Source organism: Brienomyrus brachyistius, chromosome 25 (genome assembly GCF_023856365.1).
Source record: "Brienomyrus brachyistius isolate T26 chromosome 25, BBRACH_0.4, whole genome shotgun sequence".
Classification (NCBI taxonomy): Eukaryota; Metazoa; Chordata; class Actinopteri; order Osteoglossiformes; family Mormyridae; genus Brienomyrus; species Brienomyrus brachyistius.
In genome coordinates, this window is record NC_064557.1 from 11,220,897 (window position 1) to 11,233,827 (window position 12,931).

The window sequence follows — 12,931 nt, forward strand, 5'->3', positions numbered from 1 at the left end:
ATTTGGCGGGGGGCACCTCCGCACCCAATAATGGACCGCGACTTTCTCCAGCACGCCAATAGGATCACAGCCCCATTGAGTAACTGCTCCGTGCAGCGCTCATAACTCCGTGGCCAAGGGGGCAGGCGACCCGCTCGGCGCTCCAGCGAGCCTTTCGGTGCAGTTTAATTAGAAAAAGAGGGGACCAACGAACACATCAGCATGAATTATCACGCACCGAGAGCCATTGTGGCTCACTTTTGTTTTCCACATTATGCGTCACGAGTGCCTTAAATGGACGCATCCCTTTTGTTGACCTAATTAGCTTCCTTATTTTACTCCTTACTTGCAGAGGCAGAAATGTTAATTAAGCATTATATCCGAAATGAAGCCCATTAATGAAATCTTCACAGCGCTTTTTGCACAGATAGGGAACCGTTTTTAATAGATTTCAAATGCACCAGGAGGGAGAACAACAAAGGAGCCGAAGGGATTGTTATTCAAACCTGTGAGAAATTATTATTTATCTCCACGGATGTTTAATGCGCTGCTGTTCGTCACGTTTTGTACCCCAGCCAATGTGTTTTCTCAGCTACACACCGCGGTGACTTCTCAGGTAGTCATTCATGTAGAGACATAATGCCACCGCCACCATTCCCTAGAACAAAGGCTACAACAGCCACTCCTTGTTCCCGCCTTGTGTCTTTTCTCCTAATGCCCTGTCCAAGATGCCAATTTCCAAACCTCTCTAGGGGGTAGATGACCTTACCCAATCGCTCTGCCCCATAGTACTGTGGTTTCTGACACACCCACAAAGGAACAATGGGCTAAACCATCACACGACTGCCCCCCCCCTTTTTTTCTGAGGGGAGCGGACTGTACCACTGCAGTACAGCCCTGCCCTTGAGCACAGAAGATTGGTGCAGTATCTTCCCCAAGGGATATCAAAATCACCCACTGCACTGCCCCCTGCTGGGGGCGGCAGAATTACAGCATTGACACATCTGTCTGGCTCCAAGCAGAGGATGGATTTACCAGCAAACCTCAGTGGTTCCAAACTCAATTCCCAAAAATGGGCAGCATGGTGGGAATGTACATGTGAGTGCCAGGGGGTGGGGGCCCTAACAGGAGGGAGCCACACCTCCCAGCCCAACAGGAAAGGGCATTTTCCTGCTGGGATTACAGATTTAATTCTTTTTTTTTGTTTTGTTTTTTTACTTAATGTAGATTTTTAATTTATATTTTCATATTTCCAATTTTCATTTGAAATACTTTAGTTTTAGTTAGTCTTCACTGTGTTTTTTAAATATTTTATTCGTTTTTATTTTTAAAATGCATTTCTATTCAGTTTTTATATATTTATATTTAGTTAAAGCTTCAGACTGAAGGTTGAATGTCTGATCTTTAGAGAATCTTACCTGATCCATCAGGGTACATTATTAACTAACGTCCTCGGGCAAAACATGTTCCAGGTGTTATCAATTGCAATGTGAAGATAAGGAATGATTTGTTTTAGCTAAATAGTATCTAAAACGGCGATTGAAAGTATTAATATTTGTATCTATTTTATTTCGGTTAGTTTATTTAATGGGAAACAAAATGCATAGTTTTCGTTTAGTTGTAGTTTGTTATTTTATTTCCCTGTCTTTATTTTACAAACGTGTTTTCTTATAGTTTTCATTTTGTTATCAAAAATAACCCACAAAGACAGCCGCCTGGCTAACAGGAGCTCTAAGGGAGACTGGAGCTGAGAGGCGGGACTAAAGGTGTTTAGATGCCATCAGCCTCACCCCCCCCGCCCCCCCAAAACACTTGGATCACCGAAACCCAAACAGACACCCGCCACAGATGGGGGCCGGGCTCAGCGCGGGTGCCAGAGCCAGAGAAAACATTTATCATGCAGCAGCGCTAATTATCTCACCGCCGTTGTATCAGGTGTGATTTATCCTCTAAACGATCGTGACAAGTTATGACTGTCCGCCCCGTTGCTCGGAAGCGAACGGAGCACGATGCCGGAGGGCTGGAACGAGTGACGCCCTCATGTGGCAGGGGAGACAGGGTGAACCCTGCTGATTTTGTAACAGGGAACATTAAAAATAAAGAGTCCCGTGTGTGTGGGGGGGGGGGGGGGGGGGGGTTTCGTGAAGGGGGACACAATACATTTCACTCCAGTTCCAAACAAATCGTTTGTGAGATGTGGTCAAACGTCGATCGAAGGCACCCAGGGTTGCTAGTGGATGGGAGGGGTCAGGCGGTCCAGCTTAAATACAGGGATGAGGCCACAGCGCCCCCTAGAGTCCACTCATCTGTCAGCGGTTGCTTTCAGGCCACTCTTGCACTGTTAAAGCACTCAGGGTCCAGTGTGCGTCTCTGTGCTGCAGGGACACGGCCTGCACAGTCAGCGAGCTGCCCCCAGCGAGCTGCCCCCAGGTCCGAGCGCACTATGGCGCAGTGAGAGGCTGCTGGCAGGCTGCCGGCTCGCATCGGCTTGCAGGCGGAACATCTGGGAAGGGAGCAGGCGGCGGTTAAGCGGGCTCTCCACTGCTTCTTTGTTTTCTTTTCAGATGAATTTCGTTTGTGATGAGGTGCAGAGGAAGGCGAGCGAGGCAGCGATGGAGAGCAGGGCTGACAGCGAGCGCTCCTTCCTCGCCGGCCTACGCACCGCGTCCTCGCTGGAGCTGGGGGGGGTGGGGGGTGGCAGTAGTGGTGGCGCCGTCTCCACAACAAGGCGGCCCGAAAAAAGGCACTGTACTGGGTGGGGGAGCTGAAGGGCGCACATAATGAGCTCCATCTGGAATGGCGGCACGCACGGCGGAGGCTGGGGGGGGGGGGATTCAGGGGGGTGTCGGAGAGAAGGAGCAGCAAACCTTAATGAGGGTGGGGCTCCATGCGCACGGGACAGGGCCTGGGGGGGAGAGTCCCAGTCAATGGCAACCTACAGCCTGGGGTGGCAGTCCTTCTGCTGGTATGGAGAGCTTGTTTTGGACCAGCGGTCAATCAAGGTCAGGCTGTCAAAGAAACATCCAAATCTCAAGATCATCCCACCCAATGGAGGAAGGAGGAAGTGGTGATATGGCACCGTCATGGCTGCAGGGTAGGGGAGTGAGAGCCGGATCATTTCAGTGGTTCCTACCCATTAAACAATCCAGCACGAGCCAATCAGCAGCCACACATTCTTGTGTCGGGGGGCCATGTTTGACGTTCTGCAAAATAAGCCGCTTCAGATGCTACCAGCTGTGTTAAAGGAGAAACACTTTTGCTTGTTAAGCCACTAATTGTCAAAAAATGAACTGCCTTGTCACCCCATATAAACCGGCCAGTTCTGGCCAGAAGCCAACTGGCACCAGTTCAGGCCCGGACAGTGGCTGACTGATGACATCATCACCTGCCTTTTACTGACTTGGTGGCTCCCTTAACGAGGGCAGTGTGTGTGGTGAGCGGCATTCACGTGCACTTACAGTAAGAAGGCGCCCCTAAAACGCCGCCACATGGGCCAGTCTGTGGACTTTCGCATGACTTCATCCCACCTCTCTCAGAAGGAGGAATGGTTGAGTCTGAAAAGAGCCAGTCCAATCATTTCAAGGGCAATGAGCAATAAAGCGCAAAGCTAGGGTAGGTTAGCAGGTCACGGTGCCGGCTCTGTGATAGCCTTTACATTTTCGTAGGTTCTGTATCCGCCGCTAATGTGCCGTTACCAAGTTACATGGGAACTGGGAAATCCCGCCAAAAACTACACCCCTGGCAGCCACCGGAGAACCTGGGGCCGTCTGGGTGGAGCGGGAAGGACATCTGGAAAAGCATTCATTCGAATGAGAGCCGGTAAACATACGGAGGAGACCTTTATAAAATTCCGGCCAAGTAACAAGGTCCCAAGTAGAGCCCGCTGAATCATCTGCACTTCTTCAGGGGATTTCTGCGCTCACGGTCCCGCCATCGATGCTCCTGACCCAGGGCTGATGATACGAAATGCCTGCGGTTACCGTGACGATACTTACAGCGCCTTAAGCCCAGCAAGGCAGCGTTTGAGGCAGTGCATGAATGCAGGCTGCGGCTGGCAGGTAAGTACGCTCCGGGCTGTCCGCTCCTTCACCCGCATTTCTGCATCCTCCTCTAGGGGGCGCTGTGCAGCAGAGGAGCGAGTGGGCCGGGTCCAGCCTTACAGCACTGGATGAGAGCTAGGCAGTGTGGCATGGTGCAGCGTGGTGTGGTGCGTTGTGGCTGACCTCTCATCTCCCTGCTGGACATGCACAGGCACAGCCGACGACAGCGTATTGCCACTGGCATCGCCACTTCGCCGTCTTGGTTGAAGTCTGAACTACGTATCTGTGCGTGAAAGTGTGTGTTTCTCGTAGCGACACCTGCAGGTTGCCATGGGAATCCAGGAGTCTCGTTATCTGTTTAACCGTAAGTCGCCTGTCCAACATGAATCGGACTTAATGGTTTATCCATGACCGGCAGCTGGGGAGTGACCTTGCGGGAGCCGGGACTCTGATTGGAGATGACAGGGCTGGGGGACATCCCACGGAGTGGCTGCAAAGACCTTCAGGATCGCATCTGTTGTACCTTTGAGCCTGGAATCCACAGAGTTGAGTATACAGCTGCATTCAGTGCATGTTGCTTTGGACAAACACAAACTAACGTCATGTCAACCTAATGTCCCCCCCCCTCCCCCAAAACTGCCTGTCTGCTGCTGCTTCTCTGCAACTGTGTCACCTTGGCACACATCCTACTCAAATGGGAAACATCTAGAGAGGTCAGAAGCGCTTGTGGAGGAGGAGGGATGCGGGTAAGACTCACACTGCAGACAGCGACAGAACTACAAGCCAGACTAAGCGGTGCTTATTGATCTCTGCTGGAATATTTTGGGGACCAGCGCCCTCTACAGGACAAAAGCTGACACTTCTCCAAACGACTCAGGCAGCAGATATCCTTTTCCTAGCTGAGCGATCAAGGATCTTCCGTCCAGACCAGAACCTTCTGAATTTAAAGAAAATGTTTGTTCCCTCATCGCTGCCCGTGTTTAGTCAGGAGTGAAGATCTGGAATGCAGAGGCCATTTAAACTACATTATTTCTCTCAGTACCAGCACAACAGCTGCAATTTTCTTCCTTGATGGGCATGAAGCTGCTTCCCCATCATCTCAATGACATTACAGCCATCGCTGCCCCCCCCCCAGGAGGGCGGCGCTCTTCAGCCGGGCTGAGGGTTCCGTCTTCTGGACCATGGGTGTTCGGAACGGGCAGGGTGGGTAAGTAGCAGCATCCAGGCCCCCCCTGCCATTATCCAACCGGTCTTGATCCTTTGTCCCCTTTCTACCCAGCCTTCGGACTGTCGCTTATGCTGGGGTGTCGAGAACATGACACTGCACACGGCAGGAGATGTGGGGTGCAAATGGTGTTCTCCGCGGGAGCATGCGGCCCGCTGCGGCGGGGGCGCACACAGAATCCTCTGCGCTTTCAGTTTCCCTGGTAACCAGCAGCAGGCAGCCGAGAATGCTAGGGTCCCGTGGGCCTCTGTGGGCGGAGCCTGAGCTGTGGAATGGGCCTGGCATCGTCTTGGTGCACGTTTCTGCCTCCTCTGAGGTCGACGTCCCGCCCGGCATGCAGGCTGCCCAGATTCAGGGGTTGGCTGACACACACGCTCAGGCTTGTCGCTGAGGCACGTTGGGGAGCCTTGTTAGCAAGATGACGGACCGCATGGTCCTGAGCAATGGTGGACGCTGCCAATCCCACACTAGACACGAGCCTGGGGCCAAACGTGCAGCCTCCTGTTCATCATGGCTCCATCACACGATTCGACTCATATGCAAAGCAGATTTAAGCAGCGGAGTCACACCTCACAGAGAGTTAAAGTGCCCCATCTGAAAAACACACCTCTACCCTCGACTCCTGTACTCTCCTGTATTGCTTTGGAAGGCGGCAGTGTCCTGGGTGGCACTGGATCCAGGCCCCCAGCTGAGTTCGGCAGTGATGCCAGATGGACCCGTTCATCTTCTTTCCCTAGGAACACGGGATGCCATGCATTCTGGCTGCGTTTTGGTCATGCTTATACATGGTGACTCCCCAGGCACCATGGGGACCCAGTTCTACCAGGAAGACACACCCAGAAAGTTGCCCTTTTTCGGGCTTGGCGTCCTTACCCCCATTGGGCAGCAGAGGTCACTCACTGGCTGGAATCCCCGCCCCCATTGGGCACGGTGGTCACTCACTGGCTGGATTCCCCGCCCTCATTAGGCAGCAGTGGTCACTCACTGGCTGGAATCCCCGCCGCAATTGGGCAGCGGTGGTCACGCATTGGCTGGGGTCCTTACCCCCATTGGGCAGCGGAAGTCGCTCACTGGCTGGAGTCCCCGCCCCCATTGAGCAGCGGTGGTCACTCATTGGCTGGAGTCTCCACCCCCATTAGGCAGCAGTGGTCTCTCACTGGCTGGAATCCCTGCCGCAACTGGGCAGCGGTGTTCACACATTGGCTGGGGTCCCCTATCATCCTTAATTCAGCCGCTGACATACAAAGGCGTGTAGAACAGGCGTCAGACAGTCATAGGGTCTCCGGCAGTTTCATGCTATTCCAGGGAAGTGGCTCAGAGTCCCTCGCACCCTCTGGAATAGTGTGGGAGAATGTGTGTGGCGGTACTGCAAGATTGGGAATGTCCGGTCTCTCCAGTTTGTGCCGATATGGAAGGACAAACAGAAGGGGCCGATACGGAAGGACAGACTGACAGCCTGATGCCTGAAAAACTAATCTAGACCAAAGCAACTGCGAACATATCCTCAATACATACAGCTTTCCCTGTCGGCCCTGAGTTCTCCATCTATTAAACTAGAGAATTTGAATTGAAAAAACAAGCAATGGAGAAAGTTTGAGGTTTCAGCTGTAGAATCTCCTGCAAGGTACAGACCCCAGGTAATAAACACAACATATACACATATAATACACAAAGAATTCAAAACCAGGAGATTGCAGGTTTGAATCCCAGGGGAAGGACTGTGGTTCTGTTCAGTGAAATATTTACCTTGAGAGTCTTCACTCAATTATCCAGCAAAGCGAGTAAATCAAAATGCATAAAGAACGATCGTTTGCAAATGTACTGTTGGTGTGTTTAGTGGTCATCAGGCCTAAAAAGTGTGGGTTCAAATTCCACTCCAAATAGCCAGCAGAATACAGTGATCCCCCGCCTGTCGTGGAAGTTACGTTCCAGACCCATCAGCGATAGGTGAAAATCCGCGATACAGAAAGACCATATACGTAAACATTTTTTTTATAGTTTAACCCTTAAAATACCCTTCCCACATGCTTTAAACACATGTAAACTTATTAAAACACACTTAATAAATACATATGATATGTGGATGTCGGGCTAAGAATGTGAGTAACATAATAATAATAATATTTAATGTATATGAATATATATACACACATCGCAGAGAACTGTGATGCATCGGGGAAAAATCCGTGATATAGCAGGCGATCACTGTATGCAGATTTCTACACACCACATAAGGATCCTCTACTGCTGTCTGAAGGAAAAGCTTCCCTAAAATGGGCCTCTTTAGTAAGCGGGAGGACTGTTTTCTGGTTGGTAAGATGGCGGTCCAAAGCACAGGTGTGTGTCAGCTTAAATGAACCCACTGATCTGTCAGGCCACCTGGGAACGCAGCCTCCCAAACTCACAGCTAGTTAGCTGGGTGGAGCTGGTCGGGTTTAGCCATAATGACCACTCAGGCATGCCCTGCGCGGCCGTCCGTGAGCTGCAACCTAAACAGCAAATGGGCAGCCGGCTGGGGTCATGTCTGAGGGCCACGGAGGGGGGGGGGGGAAGGAGATCTGTGTGCAGCTTAACGTAGGGGTGTGCCGCCTCGTTAGCCCATGGCCTGGACCGCGGGGGCCCTCGTGGTGAGTTTAGAAGGAAAATGTACTAGTTTACTAAAGACCTATGACCAGGAAAAGAAATCAGACAGGAGGAGAGATTCCAAAAAACAACGCTGGGAGGGAAAGAAAAAACCTTTAACTTTCTCACATTAAGCATGATTCTGGTGTCAGAGCTGCTTCCGCTATGAATTTCCCTGGGATACGAATGGAGCACAACGGAAATACCCAGAGTAAAAGGGAAATGAAACCACTGCATTCTGTCGACCATTTCCCGGGGCTAGGCACAAAGGTCTGCTACAAATCGCATCTAAAAATACACGCCTTTCCATTCCAAGCTCGTGCACACTGCAGTCCTACTGGCAGCAAATCGCAGTAAATGCGCTGGCCAGACGTGGCTGTGGTTCGCAGCCCCGCAGGCGTTTCGGGACTGCTCCTCTATGCCTGCTCTGCTGTGGGTGGTGAATCTGTCCCCCCCACCCCCCCACCCCCAGTCTCACATCTCACACCCTGCCCCTAACACAGCGTTCAACTCCCAGTCATCCAGCAGCAGTCCGGCCCCTCTCACCCCACGCAGGTAAATCTGCCGTTTCTGAAAAGATACCTTTCTTGTTGGGACTTAGAGAGTAGGAGGCGTAGGTCTTGTTTTGTATAACTCTTACAGATCCAGAGACTGGAATGGGGGGTGGAAATGGAGGGGGGTGGTGCTGGGGCTGTTTTACAAAGCCCAGCGGCATCATTGAGGTCTGAGGCTGGTGGGTTTATTGATACCTTCGGTAAAATTTCATGGAACCCATGAAGACCCCAGAGAGGAATGTAGAACATTCTGCGTCTGAATTCTGCTGACTTCCCAGACACTATCAACAATAACAGACAAAAAGTCTACAGTATATGAACAACATATTAACTTTGTAAAAAAAAATGGTGTAACAATGAACGGTGTACACATAAAATTAGCATAATAATGCTTCGAGTGTTTTATTTAATCGACGTTTGTGCGAATTATATCTGGCAAGTATAAATCTATGATTACGTGCTTAGGAATCCGAAATGGGCACAATTGCGGAGCACTTTGCAAGAGGATTTTAAACAGATGCGATACCTGTCCCTGCCGCTATGGGGCAGTGGTGTGGTTTGAAAGAAAGTGAGATGCCGTGTTAGAAAAAGCGAAAGGATTAGCTTGGTTAATTGATTCATTCGTCCATACCTTCTAATACCAAAGTTATGAATTATCTTTTGAGAAGTTTGTTAAACATGGCGGATGTTTGCTGACAGATATTTCGCTGTACCTTTACACTAATATCATTCCGTGCACAAACAGGAGAGACTGGAGACCCAAATAAAACGTAAGTAGGCCTATAATAATAAAGGAGCCGTGCTAATTTAAAGTGAAAGAAATAAAGTGCCCGTCACCCGCAGCAACGTATAACTCCAGCGCCGTGAGAAGAATCACATTTTGGTGACGGGCTCTGCAAGTACATCGGCTTTTACAAGCTTTACAGCACATTACCACGTGTCGATCATTTCGTGTTTTGTCCAAATCGGCTTTACAGGTGGCTACAGTTCTGAACATTTATGGTTATTATATATAAGCCGAGACTTTTGTTGGTTACTTACGCAGCTCGCTAAAGCGCCCACCTCGCAGCATTAATCCTTTACCGCGCTTACACCCCAAACCTCCGCGCCACATCATTTTATATGTTCCTTTCTACACTTTCTTGTCTCTGTCTGGTAAGAATTATACGGGCAATATTTCACTACCTATGGTGCCTGGGATAGGGTCGAGCCCCCCCGCGACCCTAATCAAAATAAGCAGTTAGATGGATGAATGGATGGATGTTTCACTAAATTTGAGTTGTTTTCGCTTTGTTCAGGTTACTTGTGCTGACATTTGAAAAATCACATGGAACCGTGATTTAAATCCCCCCCGACCCACCGCTATGATGTATTTTATATGACATTGGTTAACCGATGCGTAGACAGAGCACCAGCATGACCGAGCTTCCAGTGTGGCCCCCTTCCCGCAGATCCTGAGGGTTGCCATAGTGACTCGGGCTGTACCGTGCACTGGAGGAGAGTGGTCCCTGTCCACTGAGCGTGCTCACCATAGCCCCTGACTTGCTGCTCTCCTGGTGATCATTTTGCTTTATTTTCCCCCGGCATTGCCTTTCTCCATGAGCCCAGAGTATTTCATACAGGAGACCCAGGAAGACCCAACATAAATCGTGTGCATTATCGGCTGGCCCGGACCTCCGCCTGTCACCCCGATAACTCCCGTAGGATCAGGCTGGTTTAACAGCTGCACTCGTGCAGCAGGACATGTAAGTCGGCTGCGGCTTTAGCTCGGAGAGCTGCTGACGCTGACGGTGTGGCCGGCTGATCATCAAACGAGCAACCACGAAGCCGGCGTACAGCGTGCATGTGGAGTGACCATAATGGCGGGCTATTGGCGAGGTAGTTCGGCGTTTCCGAACGCACCGGTCCGGTTACTCAGGGTTATAGCCCCGTATATTTTAATCCCACACCCGAGTATTTCAACCCCGATGCCAATCTTACTTCCTTCCTTCAAAAAATAAAAATAAAGTCAAGCCTTGGAGGTGTGCGGAATTAAAACAGCAGGATGAACCTGCTGGACTTGCGCCCTGTGCGCGGCACGGCGGCCGGGCTGAAGGAGCCTCCGCTCTCGCTGACTGCGAGCTGGGCTGCTCCCTCCCATCCCTAACAAAATTGTCCAACACACACCGAGTCCGTGCGAAATCGACCATCTCTAATATAAAGTCACTGCCTCTCTGTGCTGCCACAGAATGTCTGCGTTCCCTCCGCTTTATCAAATCGCATAAGTAAACATCGGTTTGGCGCATATGACGGATTTGATCGACAGGATGGATCGTCTTGGCAGGTTCTAACGGAGAGAACCGCGCTCCAGACGCGGACTCCCTCCATGCAGCCGCTGTGGGCTGGAATCGCGTCTCTTTCCTCTGGGGGGTCTCTCTCCCTGCGACCCGCGCTGCCCCTTCCCCTCGATCATGCCTTCCGCTCCTCGCTCTCTCGCCCCCGCACCCCCCCCCCCCCCCTTCTCCAGGCCAGGTCCAAATTTCAAAGAGGCCATCCTGGCACTGGCACGTACCCCTGGACATCTGACCTGCCCTTCCCCGCGCACATGAGCCCCCTGAGGTGCCAAAGCCGTTCTCCATGATGAGAAGCTGCCTGTCAGCGTGGCTCAAAGACTCCCATCCTCTCCATCCTCACCACCGGCTGCAGAGCACCGCCCTCCTGCCGTAACAAGTCCCCCGGTATGTTTCCACAACTGTATGCTTGTCTTTTAGAAGAAAGTAATCCTGTCATACAGGAAAGCATTTTTGTCTGCTCTAAAGCTGCACCAGTGGCCTGGGAGGAATATTATCCTGTGAATTATGGCCCCTTCAGAAAACCTGCGGCCATTTTTAGAGCATGTGTCAGGTATGCTCGACCACTCCTCGCTGGGGACCCCCCCCTGAGCTGTCACGCGCCTGTTTCCTCTCTGGATCCGTGTCTGCTGTGAGCTCATTGGCCATCCCTCTCTGGGTCACGGCTCTGCCCGGCCTGCAGGCCGACACTGTGCCTTTATAAACAAACTGTGGTGTCCGACACACACATACACACATTGATCTGTAACAGGATGTCTCAGTAAATAGGATCTGACTGCCTGTGCACCTCTGGCACCTATAAATCCTCTTGTTTGTGCTGGTAGATGTCCTCTCTGATTACAGTTAGCTTGCAGTAAACTGGTAGAGTCCTCTGCAGTGTTGTGTGTTGTGTTCGGCTTTCCTGTTATGGTCTCTGCTTTTACACTGCAGTCCACAAGGGCAGATTCTTCCAGAGTATATATATTATACAGCATCATGGTTTATCCAGAAGTCCCGGTGACTTGTACTGATACTTTTTCAACCACATGGTCTGTCGCTGTTAACGCTGCAACGCTGCACCTCGCATTGCGGCATACCTGGGTACGGTGTCCTCACCAGTCTGTTCACTGAGGAGTCTGAGTACCTATGTGTGATTTTAATGGGGCCTTTTGGGGACATTGCTTGGTGTAGGGGGACTGGGTGTGCGTGACTCGATGGCAGCTGGCTTCCAGGTCGTTTCTGCTGGTTTGAACAACTGCTTATACGGTTCTTATGGGCGATGAACTGCAGATGTAACACTACTCTCAGATACATGGTATGGCGGGACATAGAACTGCAACCGATCTGGTAACACTTTAGGTTTCAGACGTTTTCTCAGACACCAGAAATATGCCCCGAGAAGACTTTATCATTAAATGTTAAGTTTACCCTCTGGGTAATGAAAACAAAATAACATTAAAAAGAAAATGAGCTATACTACTGCAGTTATTTTTAAAAAATTATAACACCAACAATAACAGCAATTATTATTATTGTTATTATTATTATTATTATTATTATTATTATTATTATTAAGAGCGTTACACAAAGAAGAGCAGTAGAGACGTGGATACAGTCTATCGCGACCGCTGATTCTGTTTGCTAGTTTGTATGGTTGTTGCGGCTGCTCTGCAAGTGTAGTGCAATATCGTGCAATGCTATCGAAACTGCGTGCAGAAAAGCAGCGGCGATTCTAGGATTTGACCCTTAGGGCGCTCAGCCCCCTGAAGAAATACAAGACACCCCCCCCACAACCATTACATTTCTCGAGCAGTGGTGGAGGGTTTTAGAAAACATATTTTTATATGGGCTGAAGCCCTACTACACAGGGTCTAGAACCGCATATGCTAGAAAGTGTAGCATTTGTCATGTCACCTAGGTTCGCTGCCTTTGCCGCTTGCACGACCGCTACGTTGTACAGTCTAGCGCAGGTGGATCATGTTTGTCCCCGGGAAGGACGGTGGCCCTAAACCCGAAATGTGCCGTCGGTTAATGGAACGCCAGAGGACCGTGACGTGTAAATACTACTACTTCAATTCCACTCCAGCTCAAAATTAGCAAAATAAATAAATAAAATAAAATAGCTAGCACCCTACTTCGGGGCGTATGAGAGTTTCGGGTGCGGGGGGTGCACGATGTAAATTAAGTACAGAGGTCTGTTTA